At 39.9% G+C, this 20,477-nt stretch overlaps 1 protein-coding gene across 3 annotated transcripts in view; it reads left to right on the plus strand.

The window, feature by feature from the left end:
- LOC136445919 (homeobox protein Hox-B9-like) overlaps positions 1–20,477 on the plus strand; it is a 106,315-nt gene that overhangs the window by 25,482 nt on the left and 60,356 nt on the right. For all 3 annotated transcript variants that reach the window (XM_066444153.1, XM_066444151.1, XM_066444152.1), the window contains exon 2: positions 7,449–7,532. The gene's annotated coding sequence lies outside the window, so the exon portion shown is untranslated. The remainder of the gene's footprint in view (positions 1–7,448; positions 7,533–20,477) is intronic.

The raw sequence follows: 20,477 nt of genomic DNA on the forward strand, positions 1-20,477 counted from the left end.
CTGTTCTCCGAAAACTAACTCTAACTTTCGCAAGATACTTTGCACTGCACTACTCAAACGTCTACATACAGATAACCATATGCCGATATACCAGCTTGCGCAGTCTCAATAGTCATGACTGTTAACATTGGCTTCAGAGTAGAGTAGAGTAGAGTAGAGTAGAGTAGAGTAGAGTAGAGCAGAGTAGAGTAGAGTAGAGTAGAGTAGAGTAGAGTAGAGTAGAGTAGAGTAGAGTAGAGTAGAGTAGAGTAGAGTAGAGTAGAGTAGAGTAGAGTAGAGTAGAGTAGAGTAGAGTAGAGTAGAGTAGAGTAGAGTAGAGTAGATCCGTTCGGCCAGGTAGGAAGATATCTTCCAGTTGAGGCCGCTCATCCATTTACTGGACTGTCATTCCAGGCTTGTGTGGACAGTCCAAGGCCCTGTAGTTGTGTACTACTGGGTGATATTCCATGTGTTTGTCGAGTCTATTTTTGAAGGTATTCACTGTCGGTGCGTTTACAACTTCCCTAGGCAAACCGTTCCACGATGTTGCCATCCTATTGGTAAAGAAGAGTGCTCTCCTGTTTCCGTTGGAAGGCTTTATTGTAACCTTCAGGTTGTGACCTTCAAGAGAAAATTGTTCCTCCCCATAACACAACTTGATCTAGATAATCAGGACAGCATTTTCTTTTATTTCAAACTTTCTAAATCAAAATGAAATAGTCAGTCTAGTTTCGTGTTTGGTGCATGGAGTAGATTACAAAAAGGAACTTGTAGGAAACTGTTTCACAGTTGACAAACATTTCCTCGAGTGAGCTACGTTTCGCTGTAACTTCTTCAATAGAAAAAGTTTGCAATGAAATGTATCTAGAGGAGTTTTATAATTAAATTACTGTCAAAATACAGTTCTAGAAGGTATTCCTGCATGTTAAAGTTAATACAGAAAGGTTGACTGGATTTTACATTTTGATCAAGTCTACTCGCACGCATGTGGAATCTGGTTGTGGCTTGCTTGATGTGCTTGAGCTTTGGTGGCGCCCACTTGTTCATCGAAACGTCATTCATCTTGGAAAAATAGCAACTCATGCTAAAATAACAATGATATCAAACCATGATTGCAAACTCATGCCTGTAGACTTATTGCAAGGGAACATGCGAATAGTCCCGCGTTTTAATGATGAGCGGGATGTGGGATAGAGTGGTGCGGACCCCGAGTTGAAAGTGTTTACCATAGCTGTGATTAAGCAGACATAATCGTAGAAATCGTTGCTTCTGTCCCTTTGCTGCTGCTGTTCTTCAACTACGAACATGTTTCGTTAAAGAAGAAAGTATACTTATATGCATCACTACTAAATGTGTATGTCATGTTGGATACCGCGGCAGTAGCTTACATTTGGAGTACACTGTCGCCGTTGTATTGAGATTTCATCCGTAGATACTGAAAGGCAGAATTTATCTTTGTAAACAGCGTAGCTGTGTTACATTTGTAGAAAACAACACAACACAACAAACAAAACTTACGGAATTGTAGGAAGACTCTACTACAATCCCCGTTAGGTTTTAGCTCTACATTAGAAACAGCTGAATATTCTTGAATTGTGTTGGAATACTGCTCAGTTGTTATCCATGTCAGTCAACAGAGACACTTTTTCACACAAGCGTGAATTGGTTACATGGTCAGACAAACCAACATATGAAGCCACGTAAGCCCTACTTTCTTATTCGTTGATGTTCAAAATCTACACGACATATCGTGAACAACGGTTTTGTTGTATGCTCAAGTTTCATTTGAAAGAAAAAGCAAGTTTTGCATTCAAAGCTTAGACTAGAAAAAGACGCAACACAGTTTGTTAGATTAGAGTATGAATGTTTAGCTGTTGCGGATAGATTGCGTGTTTGCCTGTGCGGCTGTTTCAGTCTCAAATCGCTCGTGATTTTTCGGTATCGTAGCAAAAATTAAGACCTTATTTTGTCTCTTATGTACCTAACCGTATTTGCCTAGGATTTCCGCGATTAGAAATGAATATGTTGCAAATCTTTCTACTGTTTTGGGAACAGAATGCAAAGATGAATTGGCAGAAAATATTTTCTTGTGCCATGTTGTCCTCTGGTTGTTTACCCTTGTTGTATTTTTGGGAGAGTCACCTTCAAATACGTGGTCTGAAAGTTGACTTAAGCTTACATTTCATGAGACTGAAATATCTTGTTGGAGACTGTCATTCTAACGGGAAACATGGGGTACAAGGAAATGAAATATATCAGTCAAACGCACTAAGGCTCGCCCTCCAATCTTGCTTGTGTATGCCTGAAATTTCTTCCATTCATTTCGTATAAAGCAATCAAATATCATGAAGAGTATCAATCCGGATATGTCTCCGTTCTAATCAATTAATCTTCTCTTTTCGGTCCTCTATTCTCTAATAACAAATAACTGACCGAAGTTTGATGTCGTTCCGTGTCCGCTGTAATAGTTTTCCCTCGTGGAGATTGTATAAACCGCCCTGTACATTTCAATTATCTACATTTACTACATCTACATGACGATGAAATTACGGAAATTCTCCTATTCACTTGTAATTATAGTAATTTCTACAGAACATGCACCCGGGTTAATGTAGTAGATTTAGAAATCTCGCTGCAATTGTATTTTGCGTGCGAGTACGTTTCGTCAGAACGTTGGCACTGTCGGGCCTCTATTTTGTATTCTGGGCGATAGACAAAATCAAACTATGACACGAACAGAACAGTATCTGATTCTAAAACTTGACGCTTTCTTTGTTCCAATCTTATGTTTTTAGCAGTACAAAGATATCTAGATATCAATATAGAAAACTACGTTTTGTATATAACAAATTATTCAACAGAAGAAATAGGAAATGCATATCTTGCGAGATTGAATCCTGCTGTTACAATGTAACACAAATAACATACCGTTTAAGAACAGGAAAATTTAGTCAAACATGGATCTCATTTTGCACCAGTCGCCCTGAATTGTCATTAACTGAATCTGAACTGCATGTTTTGATGTGTTTCCTTGATACTGACAGTTGGGTTTGTCCTTGTCTTAATGTTAGAAAGCGACCATATGTGTGTGCGGCTTATAGATGTATTTTCTTGTTACTGTCTCAAGAAAGCACTGTTCCGTCTTTCTTCTTTTCTTCTTGTTATTTTCTAGAGCGCAGTTTTTTTACATGATTCATATATGCGTACAGATATACATACGTTGACAATCCAGCAGTAAGACAGTGTATACGGTCAACACGCCATATCAGAACAAAATGAGAAATGTAAAAAAAGTAACGTCTGAACAGTGAATGGCTGATGCCTATTCGTTCATTTCGAACTAAAGCTTCCCATTCGTTCCTCGCAAGGCTGTGGATTTGTTTGATGTCGTCTAGCATTCTGCATCAAAACTTGACATTCAGTTAAAGGACGGTCACAATTTTCATATTCTAAAGGACATCAACTACTAAAGCAAAAACACAGAAACAAATAGGAGGAAACAGCGCCTTGTTTCTATGACATTTTCGATGTTTTGTTTGTAAACTCTTTATTTCTGCAACTAAATCTTTCTACTACGTCTTCAATCCGTATGTTTTTTTAGGTTGGAGGATTGTTTTGTGAACAAAGATCTAGGAATAAGGCGTTGGATTGACTTACTTTATTATTTCTCGGCATTCTGCTCGTCTAACCTAACGCTGTGTTGGCATACAGTGATATAACTCTCTGTCCGTTTGTAAGAGTAAACAGCAATCGTCAGTTCCTACTCTGGTTTTCATGTTATCGTGTTCAGTGCAGCGTTCATTCGTGCTCTCGACAACACACCATGTATTCCTGTCTACAACACTTCTCGTCGCTGTATTTGTCAGGTATACATTGACTCCGTGTGGAAATTGTCGCCTTGGTTGTAACCTAACAATTCAGATAGCACCAGCAAAACCCAGGCGTGAAGAAGTGTAAGATATTTGTTGGGAAGAAAAACTGTTCCACAATTTCGTTCGTTCCAAGCCCTACTCGTATATTTCATTGTCGAAACTCCATTTCATTCTTCTAATGATGAAGTGCATTCTAAACAAAATCGCAACATCAAAAAACTCTAGCTAGAATCGTCGTTTTTTCGTATCATCGAGAGATTTGAGAAGAAATTCTGTGCAAGTCTAATCCTGTTCAAACACTAAATACAGATTTCGTTCTTGTATATAGGTTACCCTTGATCACATGCTCATTCGAGTGGTTCTAACTTAGTGTGGATTTCAAATTGGACCCTCTATCCGTAGCCGACTACCCTTAGCATACTATTTACTCTATTTGGTTAATTTCTACTATTTCCCAGCGATCCGCGGAGCCTGGTAGAGGCTAGTTCTAACTCCTGTTAAAAAGTTCATGCTCGCCAAGCATCTTTTAAAAAGCTTTCCATGCCTTCTATCGTCGCTACGAGTTCTGTTCGCTTGCAAACATGTGTGTTTATTTTCAATGCTATGACGTCGACTGTGGGCGTTTAAGATTATGGGTCCTTTTACACCTTTACTTTAACAGAAGAGGAGGTAGGAGTGACGTGTGTTTGGAGACGGACAAAACGCCTGCAAGACTCTAGTACATCAGCTACCCTTGTCTCGTTTACTAAACAACTTTCATAGGAAAACGACAGCGCCCACGGTACAGGTTATAGCTTATATTGGACGTAGACTCGGACAGCCTGTTTGAAATAACATGTACAATACTTTGACAAGATAAAGAACAGACTATTCTACGCAATGTGGGCTTTCTTGGGGGGGGGGGGTATTAAAGTGATGCGTCGGCCAAACTGTAACAGACCGCAAAAGATGTGTAAGGCAAGTTGGTAGTAGTGGACAACCTCAAGTCAACCGTGCACACTCAGACCACATCTTCAAAAAGGACGCTGTAGCCGCATAGTTCACGTTTCGAACTTTATTCGAGCCCACACCCAGACCGTAGAAGGTGTGTTGTTTTCCCCGCAGCTGTTAACAACGCACGCAAATAACTTCCCCTTCAGCCGCGTCAATTTCTTCAGGAAATACCACAAAACCACGCCTAGAGGAAAGTCAAGACGAAAACACTTATTTGACTGATTGTTCTGACAAACACTACCGGACCGTCGGCACAATCAGACGACTTTTCCGCATGCCTCGTGAGCGTTTCGTCTCGTCCAATCAAACGGTTTCCTCTGGAGTACTGAATTGTGGCAAGGCGACTTTTAAATCATAACAATGTTTTTACAATAAACCTAGCGTTGAGGACTGTAAGGTATAAGGTGACATCTGTTGTGTCTTAGCCTCTTCAAGGCTAAGTTGAACTTAAGACGGTGGGGCAACGACCTTCGATGTTTCGAGTCCGCAATGTCAAACAACAGGGAGAGTGTTGAAAATCATTTTGTTCAGTGTAGGTACTGAAGCGTCAAACCCTGTTTGCGTTCCTATGAGTAGCAACGAGATATTGTTTACATACAAAAAAAGAAAGTTGGTAATCTTGTCTCTTTTCACTTACTATATCCGTGCTTCCCATACTTTACTGTACGTACACACTAAACTAAATCATTTTGTTCTATGGGAACTTCGAAGCGTCAAACCCTGTTTGCGTTCCTATGAATCGTAGCTATCTTTAGTATTATTGGTACTGGAAGAACATCCTACATGATCGTAAACTCTACTGTACACTGCACTATCTACATTAAAAATGTGAACTGATTAGAAACTAAAAAAAAGTTAGTAATCTTGTCCCTTTCCTGTACCCATGTATCCGTGCTTCTCATACTGTACTGTACACATAAAACTCTATTGTTCGTAACCGAAAATTGCAAGGAGAACGATTCAAACTATTCGAAGCGCTGACAATGGGGCAGGTGCGAGGATTCGTCTTTCTAGACAGTCCTTGGCTTCTGTCAATCACTTTTTGAATGCATCTTTGGAGATGTCTGCGACTGATATCACAATGACCATCTGGCCATGGTTACCCAGTGTATCATTCAGACCTAACACTTCATTTTCACGTTCAACCTAACCGTCACTTTTCATTTTGAACTTTATTTATTTATTTCTGTATTCTTTTACTAGGGCTTCGTACTGATTTTCAGGGAGGCCCTAGATACACATATACAAACATATACACTGATATATAAATAACATTTGTGCGTCATAACAAAATCATATCCATACTCATAGTCCATATCGTGCCAGGTCGTAAGGATTGAAGGTCAGGGGTCACAGAATTCTTTTGCACAGAGTTTTGAAAGATTGTATGGATGAAGTGTTTTTAACATGTACCGATAGTGTACTTGAGTTGTAAAAGACTATGTCTATATGACCTTGGACACTTAAAGCATTTGTTTGAACTTTTTTTCTTCTTTTTGATAATATTTACTGCAAAAGGGGAGATTTATTCCCATCCTTGTTTATAAAAAATATCTTCACCTTGGCTCTGCTGTCAAGAAACGGGAAAAAGTGGTGCTATATTTCATGTAGAGGCAATGATGGGTCCCAGGCATGGAACAGAACTTAGAAAACAACTTAGTACCTATAGCTATCCTCTGCACCTGTGTGAAAGATGCCTCATTAATATCACATAGTGACATCATTATGATGCTAAAGAGCACAGCATCAGCATCAATGTTGCTTTCAAACATTTTGCAGTTGCATCTTCGGAAAAGTAGGTTCATCCTCAGAACACGCACTGTTCAGTTTCCACGGCGCAGATTCAACATCATACCTTACTACATTAGCCTTTTCTGATAAACCGTTTATCATTTTTGTAATATAAACAAAGGTAAATGTGTTGATTATCACTTCAAGGTAACCACTATACAGGTTGTTGTTCGGTCAAGTGTCATTTCAGCCTCTCGCTTTCTCCCCCTCATTGTTGTGTCATCACCTAAAAAATATAAACATCATAAACAAAGCACCATTGCAAACATATCAGTTTGATATAAAATGTACAATACAATGACATGATAGTGAACAAAATATTTCACTCAATGTGATGCTTCAGGAGAATAAGTTTGTAATCGTAGTAATACTTTGTTTTCTGTGAGCATTTCTGTATGCTACAAGGTAACAACAACCATCCAAACTACACAATGTTTCTTTTTACCTACTAGTCAGAAGACTATTTTTAGTTAACATTTGTTATAAACCTTAAACATAACCTTTGATTTCAAAGGATACAATATTCAACAGTATTAAATATGTGCTAAGTAAGTATGAACTGTAAACTTTGTCCTTAGATCAATAATTATCTCCATACATATATTGATATATATAGTCACCATGCCATATATTTGTAGACAGAAAGAAAGAGAGATACTATGTATATGCATATAGTCACCAAAAGCATGTAACAGAACTCTAATAACGTAATTAGATTTCCAGAAATAAGTAAGTTTATTTGTAAAACATAGCGAAAGCCTCCACACAGATGACACGCCCAAGTGTGACGTCATTTCATTTTCCTCTCCACAGAGCCCGTCAGCAGCGACCTGTCCCTCACAGCGAACATCATCTACCTCAGTCTCCCCGGAAGCCTCCTCATCACTCCGGTTCAAGGTGAGTTCAGCAGCGTATTATACACTGCAGTGCGGCACAATCGCCATCTTATGATTACGTAGCAATGCGGTTAATGGTTAATATTACATCGACTTGTCTGCGCACGGTGCACCCGGCGCTGCTACAAGAATTATTTAGTTATATGCACATCCATCACGCGTTCAAGAAAGGCAGAATGTGTCAGGACTTGTGGAAACAGTAACGCCGAAAGTGCGTGGATTTGTTTACACAGGAGGCTAAATGTGCAAGCCGGAATCGATAACATATTTCATTGAATATCCCTCCATTGAAAGGATTATCCGCGCTAAAGCATCCCCCGTTTAAGGTTCAGAAGGGTTTCGCGATACATCTCACACGACTCATTGAATGTAATAGAGGAGCGGCATCAAATGGCTGTCACTCAGTGTACTGCATCATACAAATTGAAAATCGTGTTCCCATACGCGTCTACAAATCTCTGGAAATGGGCGCGAGAATGTAGCTACGAACGACAAAACGTGCTTATCTGGCAAGCTTCCCAGAATGTTTCCCCTCCTTCGGTAATCAAGCGTGCATCTGCGCAGACAATTCGGAGTCTTGGAGAAACTGTGAGGGATGAGTTATGCTGGATGAGAGAGATTACGCGAAAACTGTGTGTTTTACCTGGCGTTCATGGCCGATACGTCATTCCAAAACTTTCCTAGTCATCGTTTTCTCCCCTTGCTAATGGAGTAATCCCCCAGCAAGACTAGACCTTTGTGCCTTGGCTGATATTTCAGACGGTAAACGAGGCGACGTAATCACGGGGAACGATGTTATGGTACTTTTTGTGCGAATAAACTTCTAAAGCTGACGTATGTTATTCAGTTGAAGTAAGGGCAGTTATGTTACAAGCTTGCTGCAAGACCAATGCTGTCTAGAAGTTTTTTTGTTTGTTTTTTTAAGTGAAGGAAGATACGAAAATTGCTCCAAGAAACTTACTTAAGCATTGTTTATCTCTTAAATTTATTAAGCTAAAGTTGGAGACATGTGTCATAGATCTGCGACCCAGATGGTAAAATACTTTGAACTTTGTGTTAGAAAGATTGACGTGTTTGAAAGACAAATGTTTTCTTTTGCACTTTGAAAACGCAAGAGAGAGAGACAGACAGAGAGAGAGAGAGCTTCGTACAACATCAATGTCTGTTCTGGACGACACACCCATTCATTTGCCACCGGCGAAGCGCAGCTTCCCAGACTTGTGACAACCCGGATGAAGTGACCCTCTGTGTGCCTCTCCGGACGAATTTGAACTCGCGATAAATCACACGAGCACTTGAACTTGTTGCCATTGCCGAGTGGCCCCCTGTAGTTTTTACATCTAAGTTAAATCGCAGAGGCGCAGAGAGCGGGACCTCAGGTTACCACCTTGTGCCTGGAACAGCGATCCGTTTTCTATTACGCACATTTAAAAGCACCTGGAATTCTCTCATCATGTCTGTAACGTTCTAGTAAACCAGCCTGTTAACAAGAACCTTGTACACTGTGTTGTTCATGATAGTTTGATTAAAATTGACATAAAAAATAAAAGATTGCGTAGTTATTAGAAAAAAAATATCACCGATTAACTTCACATGATATAACAAGATATTACAGATGTATGTACTTATATAAGCCTTTTTTCAAGTTTAGGAGGAAGCATTTTCAGATTTATTTCTATTTTGTAGTTTGTAGTGGACCGTACGGAAGTCGCCGTACTTTCTGTTACAACTATAAAGCTTCTGATGTTAAAAACTTGGTCGTTGTGAGGAAGTAAGATATCTCTAATTCGGTACTGTATTCAACACGGGAGAATTTAAAGTCAGTCATGCCTGTGCATCTTTAGATATGGGGTACTTATTGTTGGCTTTTGAGCGAAAACATGGGGGGAAACGCAGAACACAGAGTTATAACAATGTATTATCCAAATATGCGCTGTAGATGGTGGGAAGAATCGATGTAGTTTTGCTGCACAGTCTATAGTGCTGAATTAATCTTAACTACTGAACCCCTAACACAAGTAGCCGACCATGTAGGGTAGAGTAGAGTAGAGTAGAGTAGAGTAGAGTAGAGTAGAGTAGAGTAGAGTAGAGTAGAGTAGAGTAGAGTAGAGCAGAGCAGAGCAGAGCAGAGCAGAGCAGAGCAGAGCAGAGCAGAGCAGAGCAGAGCAGAGCAGAGCAGAGCAGAGTAGAGTAGAGTAGAGTAGATTTGGTTCGAAGTTGGTCGACGAGGTTGCCTACTAGTCCTTGAATGTCGTCTGCGCCGGCTGACAATAATTGTTTGTAAAATCGTCGTCGGGAACAAAGAAAAACCGAGCTAGAGTAGGATGGATTCCAGGCTTCTCCCAACCCAGTGCCGACCTTGTCGGGGAATGGTCGGGAGCAAAGATGTGGGAAGGTCCTGGATGTGTTACAGGCACTTTGGTGTAATGAAGTATGACATTTGGAACGCAAGTAAAGCTGCGCTACAATTCTGTTAACAAGAGAGCAGATGAAGTGAGGTCTAACATGGTCAGCTGCAAAAGCTTCCGCAGAACCTGTCGTCGACTGCCTTGCTGTTGTCTGCTATGTATCAGGGATCTCCTAGGCAGAAAAGAGCGGACCCAGACTGTCCCACACACCGCGAAGAGCGGCCAGTTTTCTGCATGACAAAACAAGCTGTTGGATGCTGACGGCTGGAGTGATGACTAAGACCATTGCCGTTGATTGGGGATCCTAACTCACCACAAGTAACCCTGGACTCCCACCTAGGCCCCATTCTTCAATAGTAGAACGATTTGTCAGCCTTTTCATCGTTTTTTTCTTCTTTTCGTCATCAGTTTACTTAGAACCAATGTACTTCAACCGTACATGTATATTTCACGGTTGCGTGTATCTAGCCCCGTGAACTAGCAACACGGATTCTAGTGTGTCGTGTTTCAGGAGAGATGGACTAGCGAATCAGAAAATGCCTAACATGAGAAGAAGAATGCATCTATGCAATGCTACTACGGATTAGAGCATCTCTATGGTTACCCCCATCTCCCTAACTCCTTCATGTAAAATCTGCGTGTACCATGCGTACTAACTTTGCTCAAATACTCTCCGTACCAGACCAACATGTTAAACGTTTTATATGGTTCCCAATAGAAATGTCGTTAAGAACGTTAAAAAAACGAAATTTTGATAGAATTTTTATCTGCCACCAGATTGTATTTCTTTACTGAACAATCTTAATCATTTGGGGCAAGATTTTAAACCAACATAGAGTCTGTCAAAGGTTTCGATGCATTTCTTATCTACGATATTTTCTGCACTAGCTATCTCTGTTCAGAGACTGTGGAAAAGTTCAGTGTGAAGTATGGGTTCAATGTGAATTATGGGTTCTAGACGTGTGTGTCTTCTTTTGATTAACATGATACCACCAAAATGTGCATATCGTTGGTTAGCTAGAGATCTTGTCGTTAACATGTTTCCATCGCTCCCGCACAGTGCCTGCAAATTGCGGTCAAACAGCGTTCATCTATGACGCATGATTTTCCTCATATCCCGGGGCGCTATAACCTTCCATTTTTTTTAATGTAACGTTCAAATTGTAAAAGATAATGAGCCTGTGATTCTGTATAGTTAGATACCTCCTCACTGAAAGTGGCAAGACGCGCATGCAAGGTGGATTCCGTTACATCATGGTCTGTCAGAGCTAAAGAAGAGACGAGCGTTCAGTCGGAGAGGAAAGAATGCAGACTTGGTCTTGACATTGAAATAAACAAACCAATGGCACGGACATCGACGGGTGTGGTTCTTTCAAACTGTCCAGAGTATTTAGAGAATTTAGCCTGCTTGTTTCAAGAGTTCGTTCAAAGGATTCAGAGAACAGGCAGACTTGGATGGATGTATAACCGCGCCTGCATAGTTCTGTTATGTTCCATGGTTAGATGCTGACCAAGCGGTTGACTCTTACATCCTAAAAAAAAGCCACAGGTATACCTTCAATGAAAGCTAGTCTAAACAATTCGTAGGACGAGGTAACTAGTATCTAGCTAGTTTGTCAGAATGAAATACACGTGTATGTCTTAGTTAGCAATTTATACACTTTACCAGAACAACATTTAAGCCTTCTTGACCATTTGTGATGGTTCATTTCAGACAAAATGCTTCCAGTTAAAGTTGGAGACTCTTTTTGGGTGGTCGTCTCCGCTATCCGAAGAGCAAAACATTTCTCAGCATCGTAATATCAAGATGCTATACATGTCATGATACTAGGCAATGAAGTAAAATGCTAGATCAGTAAAATGACGACTGCAGTAAAGCACTTGTTAAGTCCGATTAAAAACCCTCTACAGATGCTGCATTTCGATCGAGGGCGTATGTATGGTCTGTGTCCTTCCAGCATCCGGAAACCCTTCTCTACTCTTCATCACGCCCTTATATAGCGTTCAGGATCTAGGAAGCCATCTCTTCCAGGAAACCATTAGAAACTATAGCCTGATGCAGCTTCAACATGTTACTGTATGTCAGAAGTAAACATCATAGACACTGCTGTTTGTAACTAATGCCTTAGTCGTCCAAATCCCGTGTTGTCATATGAAATCAACTGCCGACAGTCAGATTCATCCAGTCACGACTACCGTAACTTCTGTGGATTATAGCTCAGGGAATGTTTTGTGAAACAAAACAAAACAAAACAAAACAAAGAAAAACAGAAACTAAATCAGCTCAGGACAGACACACATCTTTTACGTCCTACTATTCAAAAACATTTCACCGCGCATCTTTGTTATTCCTATGACTCAGAACTCTGCAAAACCACTGATGTGATTTAAACACCACAGCGCATAAACAGCAATCATAGCCTGAGCCCTCACTGATATAGATACTCATTAGGACAAGCCCAACTACCTTTTAAGCCCTGCGTTTATCAGTGGACGTGGAATAGAAGAAAAAAAAACTTACTTGTCATTCTGAGCTTTGGTCGCTTTCCTAGATGGCGCAGTTGAGTGGAAGACTTCTATGCACAGTCCGTGAGTAGAATACATACTGAGCTATTCTACCGAAGGGTTGAGAGTTCACGATTGGGACATGCCAAGCAATTCATCAACCAAAGGGTTCCTTCTCGATATGACAAACTGCTCAGGGCCATAGAAGGTTGCGTATTGACCGTGATATATCGGCTGTACGCAATCTCGCTGACCAGAGAGAATTTGCAAGGGAGTAATTTTCATCTAGTTTGCAAAAAAAAAGAATTCTCTCCAGCATTACTGGAGCAGGCAATTCTCTTCAAATGTGTAAAAAAACATATATGTATTTTTGTCATTCGTCGGCATGAGTGTCTATATCCCCGAGGCTTTATCCTATAACTATAGTGATGTTATTATGCGTAGCTAGATGGCGCATTTGAACAGTGTGCTTTCATATCGTAGGGTTAAAGGCTATAGGATTATTCTATCATTTTGGTCTATGTTTAGTTTCATACTATGAGATGATTCATCGTCTCTAGTTTAGCCATGAATGTTTGGGCATCATGGTCGTCATCAAAGATCCGTTGTGTTTTTTAATTGAGATTTTGGTAGGATTTTGCCACAACAACGCGCTTTGAATGGAAGATGTAGTCATGGAGTGAAATTGTCTTTAGAATGGCAAACGTACTTCTCCAAGGTACATGTGATTTCCGTCACTTACTACGAACCAAACCTTACATACATCATTCTAATGAACTGCCATTTTACCGATTTCGAAAAAAGTCAAAGCATTGATTTATATATAATGTATGCCCGAAGGCAACTTTACATTTCAGCAAATATACATTCAAACATGCTTCAATTTCTTCCAAGGTGGCTCTCTTAGATGTTCAGATATATAGCACAGGCTGGCTTGCAAAGATAACTTGAAAGGCTTATAGTTTTTTATTATACCTCATGATTGACGGGCTTTGCGAAAGAAAATGCTGTTCTTCGCATTAAAATCATGCCATTCAGATGTGGGCTACATTTCGAGTATACATGGCTTTCTTGCCCCTCCGTGGAAAAAGTCGTGTACATCACTTGCTTGATTCGTGTACTGAAAAGAAGCATACATGGCATTAGAATACAACATACAAGGTACGTATGAAGTATTGGCCTTAGATGTTGGCGCATCACATGAACTTTCCAATACAGTCCGTTGTTTGAAGACCATACGGCAACTTCAGGCACAGATCTTTCCTTTATGTGTACGTTTTGGCGTGTAATGTTGGTATGTTTATGCATGAACCCATTTTCGCTCGGCAAATCGTTCTGCGAACATAACTACGTATGCATACAGTAGATACGCGGGTTTATAGGGGTACATTTGTATTGACATGTCGACCTCAGTGGGCTGGAATGCCCGCCAGGAGTGCCATTCGGTAACGAGAAATGTTCGACATAAATTTTGTGATTTCTGCCATAGGACGCTCGCAGAAGATACTTATTTCACTAGTGCATGAACTGCCATAGCGTTTCTATGATGTATCATCTATAAAAGGCTATTCAGTGTCTTACGGACCTATTTATCATACTTTTGCTCTACCATGGTCCATAGGAGTGTTTGGCAAAGTCAGGCTGTGCGCGATACAAACAAATGACTTAGTTTTAAATTCTGTGAACTCTATTATACACCGACAGCATAATCAGTTACCATGGAAGCTTTGACATGTTATATTCCATCCCTACATCAATGCAGCTTTCACTTATATGTTATTCATAATAAAATACTTCTCAAGAACTTTCAGTTGGTTTTCCATTTTGATCTGTGCTTTCTTCCCGCCGTGAAATAGGAAAAACCAATCACCTGCGCTACTTTTGGTTCTTGAAACCCTGACATGGCATCGGGAATATGTCTATGTTTGCGTTTACTTCATGGGGAGAAGGATGATAGAAGACATGATCAAAACGTTTTAGTGAAGTGAAAGGTAGCGGTGTTGCTTTCGAGTTTTGTGCTTTGGAAAACTTCTGAAGAAATCTGCTTTTCCTGTGCAGTACAAACCAGCATTGAAGACAAGATGAAAACACATGTCTGAAATAAAATGAACATCAGACCAAATGTAGAAACATCTAGCTATGTTTGAATCAATCCTGGCTTGTATCAGAAACAAACTGCCAAACTAAAAAAAAGCAGTTGCGAAACTGAAACAGAAGAAAAACATTGTATAACAGTCCCTAGTATATTCATTGCCTCTAACATAGAAACATTATTGCAAACATATTGCGATTATCAGCTGTCCCTTGAGCAATGATATTTCACCGATTAACTATAAAAATCGTATTCTAACGACATATTACATCTATTGATCATGTACCTATCTACTAATTGGCAGTTAACCCTACCAGGCAATAGTTTTCCAACATTATTGTACTTCAATGAAATCGCAATGAGATATGATTGCTCGCATATTGAAGATCTAGAAATGAAACTATAAGTGATCCATTCGTAATTGCAAAACTTTGTCTCCTTGATCTATCCAAAGACGCTTATAGACCAGAAGATGAATACGTTGCTCTCAATACAAGTACCAAGACTATCAATTTAAAAGATGCCCGTATCATATCTGCGTTCGTTAAGAAGAATTTATTAGGCTCAAGAGAAACATTCATATCTTGATTGGGAGAATACTTTATTTCTTTTAATCTCACAGGAGGAATCAAATGCCCCTCATTTACAAGCATATTCATATATCACATTTGTAGAAGAATGCGCAAGTTTATTCCAACAGTTCAGTGGTTTAAGTTTCCACACAATCGCTTCATTTCAATTCCATTTGCAACTTTTTGTTCCATTCTTTTCTACAAATGTCTTCAGTATTCTTGTCTGCGCTTCCGTGTGAGCAGTTTTAGTAGCCGCCTGTGGCCACACTACATGTATTAGGCTTGACCTGCACGTTCGAAACTTCACAACTATGGAGAGAGCACTTAGCAACTGGCGTGACCTTCCAAATGTCCAGTGTTCATACCACATAACACCTCTTTGTAGCAGTTGTGAGAAGACTGCCCATAACTCCATAATCCCACGCATTTCCCTGCTGCCTGCACAGAGAAGCTGCGGACGACAGGCTATTTACCCTGCCAAAGTAGTGTACCTCAGGGGATCGTATCCAGAGAAATTTGTTGCGAACCAAACCTATCTTCAAGTCTTGGCTTTTAGTCTTCGCTACATTATCTTTGATAGAATGAGGCAAGTAACGACCATTCTCTTCTCCTGTATTCACCAAAATTCTCGGGCTAAAACCCTAAACGAGTCCCTGAATTGCTTTGGCGGAATCGGTGTGCGTTCTGGTAATCGCTCTGTTCGGCTATGTGGTACATCAACATCACAGTTGTAGCTCCTTACAAGTAGATGGTAGTTCGTTCTGCATGGAACTCAGAGTTATCATTGCTTAATGATTACATATCACCTTTCAACGTCGACGTTACCCCAAGCTCGCCAATGTATTTTCTACAGCTGATGTCCCTTGCTTAATCCTATGATATGTGGTTGGTGAAAGTTGTATGGGAATATCGTATTTGTCAACTGGTAGTGCTATTACTTTTTTTTTTTCTGGCTACTCTTGTTGTGAACTGTTTTTTTGTCAAAGTCAACTCTCATTGAAAAGGGTGATGGACTGGCATGCTTCACTTTTTTTATAAAACGATAATCGTATACAAGGTCAGATGGTTGTAGTTATGGCATCGTTTGAAGGCGCTGTATTTTGGATTTGGATACATAGGACTAAAGTATAGAGACGTTTTATATATATAGTTTCAATGTCTAATTTTCTCCCACTGGCCACTGGCTTGCTAAAACAGATATGATGTATTGTATGAGTTCAACATTCTCTTGTGTGTCAGTTATTGATATTGTCGCAAAAATGAAAACGCTGGGTCTTATTCCTAACTTTCAAACGTAGGTGGAAACATACATTGTTTAATATCTATCAACAGGTATACACATAAAACGCAAGTACACTATCTTGTACCTTTTTGTTACAAAGAGCAGAATATAAACAAAACAATGATGAATTTATTCATTTATTTATTGGTGGCTGTTCAACACACACACATCCAGGGCTGCCCGGCGTTTATGAAAATAAATGTATTACGATAATGTCAATTTGGTATGTATGCGATATTTACAATCAAAATATTTCTATAGAAGACCAGAGACGACGATGTATCGTCTATTTTCTTTCCTTCGTCCAAGAAGAACATAGAAGGCAAACACTAGCGTCACACGTAAGTGACAATGTTATCCAAAGGCGGTAAATTTCCAGTTTACCAGCCGTGAAAATTACTGCTTGGAAATACCTCCCCGAGAAGCGCTACGAGGAGAAGATTCTGTGACTTTGGTGCAGTTCCAGAGTTTATCGCCGCCCGGGTGCTGTTAAACTCGCTCCCAGGACTGCAGTCTACCGCCACCACAGTTTACCAGAGGGTTTAAAGCTTCACGTCACAGTCGTACAGGAAAATCCCATCTAGTCTCATTGAAAATACTTACAGTAATGGTCTGATGACTTGATGGCATAGAACGGTGTATTTATACACAGGACATGAAATAAAGAGTACTTTTGATACACAAAATACTCGTAGCTTCCTTTGCCTCTGCTCTTTTTTCCTCCGTTGATTTTTGTTTTTACTTCTAAAATTTTGTGAAAAGACATGTTTTATTCAGACCACTGGGTATCTATTGGCCCCTTTTGCTTATATTTGACATTTGGCATCTACTGCAGACGGTTCGGAGTTGACTCGACATTCAGATCACAGTCATACTTTTCCTGACATTCGTTGTGTTTGCGCAAGGATGATAGCAGACAAAGTTTAAGTGTAATAATTCTTCAACACGTTGAAAGCTATTCTTAGCATTTGCAAGTACGAATAGATGGAATACTACAGAGAGTACGGAGAGTATCATGTTAAATCCCTGCCCCGACCTTCTCCAGGCCACGGTTACTCTACTTCTGAGTAGAGTAGAGTAGAGTAGAGTAGAGTAGAGTAGAGTAGAGTAGAGTAGAGTAGAGTAGAGTAGAGTAGAGTAGAGTAGAGTAGAGTAGAGTAGAGTAGAGTAGAGTAGAGTAGAGTAGGGTAGAGTAGAGTAGAGTAGAGTAGAGTAGAGTAGAGTAGAGTAGAGTAGAGTTGAGTAGAGTAGAGTAGAGTAGAGTAGAGATCTATTCAGCCAGGTAGTAAGGTCATTCCAGGCTTGTGTTGACAGTCCAGGGCCTTGTAGATGTATACTATTTGGTTGCATCCCATATGTTTGTCAAATCTGTTTTTGAAGGTGTTTCTGTGGTTGGTAGTTGGTCGTCGAGGTTGCTTATCAGTATTTGTCTGCGCCATCTGACTATAAAGTTTGAAAAATCAAAGTCTCATTCTTCTTGGATGCAATCAGAGGAGCGAACTGGAGCTAGAATAAGATGGATTCCAGGCTGCTCCCATCTCAAACCGTCTCGGGTAGAGTTCGGGAGACAGTTGTGGAGGGTCTTGAATGTGTTCCATCACCAGAATGGGATGATATACAACACTATGCAGGGTATGCAGATTATTTCAACTATGAATACATACTTATGTCGTCTAAAGGTGACCTACACATGAACAGCTATCCCTCAGTTTGGATTTGTACAGTAAAGATTATTGATATGTGTCGGTACGTTTTCATATAATACGCAAACATACGGTATCACCCACCGCAAAAAGTATTTGTTGTCTGTTTGTCGGCGAACATCAGATTTGTGGTAACTAGAAGTCGAGCACCACTTATTTAGTATAGAGAATTATGAGATGTCTAAGTAAAGAAGAGTAGCAAAATGTGTCACCTTAACCCCACTTTTGCAATAGAGGATGCGACCGCGTAGCGACAGCTGAATGACCGCCGAGCGACCGATTTTTGACAGATCACTCAATGAAATTCATAGACTCTAAGCAACTTTTCCTACGTTTTGTCTGTTTTGTTGTCTTTTAAATCATTTATTCATCTATTCATTTGTCAAATGCTGCAATAAATTACACCGACTTACTTTGAAATCATACTTTGATACCGTACATCATATTCCAATTCTAAATTCAAGGGTCACACAAATCCTATATGTGTCGCAAAACGGTCGCTCAAGAAACGCCATCTAGTGAAAAGGGATGAGTAACCGTAGCGAAAAGCGGGGGGCCAAGAGTGTTTTGTTCAAAGCAAACGCTTGGTAGAAAACTGAAGATGCGGTGGATCAACACTAGATGGCGTACTTGAGTGGAGATGCATTGATCACACAGTGGTAGCAACATAGCGATGCAACGTATGTATGGCAGATGAAAATAAAACTAGCTGGAACGGAAGTTCAAAGGTTATGATGTAGCCTTCAACCTCCAGAGGAGGAAAGCTTTTCTCTAATGAAAACCGCAATCAGCAGGTTGTACCAAGGCCAGGGGATAGAAAGATGAAATAAAAACATTTTTGTTCTTGTTCTTGTAATCTCATGCTCTTCATCACCAACTTCTGGAACCTACCTTTGTTGTTTAAAACTAATAAAAAATAGAATTCCTTCAATCTCATTGTGCGTGGACCAATTGCAAAACCTTCCATAAACTACTAAAATGTCGTTTCCTCTAATTTTCTACACTGAGAAATTACTCCCGATCCCTGTCTGCTGACTGATTGTGACGAATGTGTCTCTTTGTCCGTGGGCTTTCTTGGCGTCAAATTGGCCTAAGGCTATCAAGACTCCATTGCTGTTTAGTATTGCATATATAAATCTGTCTAATAAACCCTGTTGTCCGCTCTTGTACCCTTCGCACAACATATGTTATTAGCTGAAAGACTTAGTGCAGCTTGATTTCAAAGGACGGGGCGGGCTAATATAAGTTTCACTAACTTCGGTACAATTCTTGTTACCTCAACTATCTTGTGGTGCCCCCAAAAGCAGTATAATGATTAAAGACTGCGTGCAAACCTCTGAACCTATATTTTAGGTAACCCCGAGCAGGGAAAAATCGATGCGACTTCTAATGCATGCAAGAGGGGATACCAACCCACTGCTACGCATATTCATAGAATTCAAAAATCAAATCGCCAGCGATATACGAGTACATTCCTCCATTAATCATATCAGCGTTAACCTGGTCAAAATTCGAATTAATCTATAAAGCAATCTTAGAAACAGCGTTCGTGGATTGTACATGGTTCTCTACAGTGTTTCCTCAATATGGAATATCTATATTTGAATCCGCATTTTTTATATCATTGGAGTTTATCATAGAAATCTTTATTGAGACAACAAAAGTACAGCGACTTTCGTAAGGTCTTCTACAACTATACATGCAAACAATGGGAAACAAAATAATCATCATACGTACAAGTATATGAATACTTCAACATGTCGAGTTGAACCTATCACTTACACTAATAGTTCTAAGATCTAAATATTCTTTGATATATTCACCTATTTGTACACAGTAAGGGTTGTCTTTGAATTCACTTCTCCCCTTTTGATGTTTACCTAAAACTCAATGTGACAGCTACTCTTCCCGAAGAGAACACAACACAACACGGCATTTTCTCCATTTCCAACACAACGTTTCATTTGATCATCAGCTTTATATTTGCAAACCTCCCATAATTCAAGCATCAGACGTTAGTTAAGGAGATGAGACTACTAGTATTGGGGGTCACTTTTCTCCTTTAGCTGCACGTCTACCTAAAAATCAATTCGAGAAGAGAATACAACACGGTATTTTCTTTATTGCCAACACAACTTTTCATTTGATCATCAACTTTATATCTGCACAACTCCTATGACTTAAGCAGCAGACGGTTAAAATAAAAGGAGATGAGAAAATACTGCTCCATAGAGCCAGTTATGGGTATGTATAGCCCCAAAAAAATTCGAAATGACGGAATTCCCAGAGAAACGTCAGACACTGTGGTGTTGGCAGCAGAATTTCGGCCCTTTTATTTTGTTTGGTGTTCCACCTACAAATAGGGTCATAACATATTTGGTATC

The sequence above is a fragment of the Branchiostoma lanceolatum genome, chromosome 12, assembly GCF_035083965.1.
Source record: "Branchiostoma lanceolatum isolate klBraLanc5 chromosome 12, klBraLanc5.hap2, whole genome shotgun sequence".
NCBI lineage: Eukaryota > Metazoa > Chordata > Leptocardii > Amphioxiformes > Branchiostomatidae > Branchiostoma > Branchiostoma lanceolatum.